We start from the raw sequence: 1,305 nt of genomic DNA, 5'->3' as shown, positions 1-1,305 counted from the left end.
TAAATATTCAAATGTAATCCCCTTTGTAATCGTTAACATTTTCATGAGTAACTGTAATTTAATTACACATTTTCTCTTAGTAAATGTAACTGATTACAGTTACATTTATTTTGTAATTAAATTACGTAACGCCGTTACATGTAACTAGTTACTCCACAACACTGTCTACTATATAGTAGGGGAAAAGCAGTAGCCGAGCGAATAAGTATGTCCGAAACCTCAGTATTCATAAAAGAGTAGTCGAGAAGTTCCCGGATGTCCTACTGCTTCTGCCCAGCTTCTTGAGTGCTCGCCGATGGTTACTTTTCTATCCCAGGAGGCCACGCGAGAGGATACATCATAAAGAAGAAGAAGAGGATGCGTCATAATCGAACATGGCGGAAAATTTGGATGAGGGTGTTTACACATGTACGTATTACAAACCAAAAACACGGTTCCTTATTTTAAATTTGCATTTGTTGAACTACTTTAGAGCAAATTGTTGAAAGTGTAAAGATGCTAAATGGTATAGTATATTGTGATGTTGCTGTAAAAACACGTTTTATTATGTATAGCTAACAGGGGGGCTCCAGGAAGCACACGTACATCTCCAAAGTAGATTTACATACATTTTAAACCATATACATCTTAAATACGATTACTAAATGTCTATTTAATATCTGGTAGGAAAATCTTCGATATGAATTTCATAGAAGTATGTCTAATAGGTCCTAGATATGAAGTAGACATCTGAGTGATGTATATGTGTGTTATTGTGTAGTACAATTCGCTGGTGTCAGCACTGTTTGCAATAGATGAGTGTAAGTAATATAAATACATTTCCATAAAGTAACTAAATATAAGTAATCTGTTTTATTTGTCCATTAGTACTGTTGAAAAATTGAGGAACATTTGTGTTGGATAAAAAGCTACTTAACACATCATCAACTACCTCAAAATGTAAATCTCAGAGGAAACTTGACTCTTGTCTGGATGTTACAGGGACAGATGAGACACACGTCTGCTTATCCGGCGGAGACGAGAGCGGCTAATGAAGCAATGCTGCCATCAAAGGCTTTGAGTGAGTATACTACAGAAATGAATAAAACATCTTTTAAATCTTAAGTTGTAGTTTATTTTAATTATTGTAATTTCAAACAGAGTTATTACAGAACTTTTCTGATTCTTGATTCCTGTTCATTTGCTGCAGAGCTTTTGTGGTGGAGCAGGACCTGCAAGGCAGAGTGACAGCAGCATTTGTAAAAAAAATAAAAAAATTTAAAAAAGGGAAAACCTCAAACAAAAATATAAAGTAAGATCATTTTG

General features: G+C 34.6%; 1 long non-coding RNA gene across 1 annotated transcript; it reads left to right on the top strand.

Annotated features, from left to right (window-relative positions):
• The first annotated feature begins 207 nt into the window (after window positions 1-207).
• Window positions 208-1,219, top strand: LOC107738484 (uncharacterized). Its single transcript, XR_001639886.1, has 3 exons — window positions 208-408; window positions 982-1,060; window positions 1,190-1,219. It is a non-coding gene; the product is annotated as an uncharacterized LOC107738484 (long non-coding RNA).
• The last annotated feature ends 86 nt before the right edge of the window (window positions 1,220-1,305 follow it).

Source organism: Sinocyclocheilus rhinocerous, unplaced genomic scaffold (genome assembly GCF_001515625.1).
Source record: "Sinocyclocheilus rhinocerous isolate Xijiao unplaced genomic scaffold, SAMN03320098_v1.1 scaffold21927, whole genome shotgun sequence".
NCBI lineage: Eukaryota > Metazoa > Chordata > Actinopteri > Cypriniformes > Cyprinidae > Sinocyclocheilus > Sinocyclocheilus rhinocerous.
The sequence above is the reverse complement of the archived record's forward strand: the minus strand, read 5'-3'. Positions and strand labels throughout refer to the sequence as shown.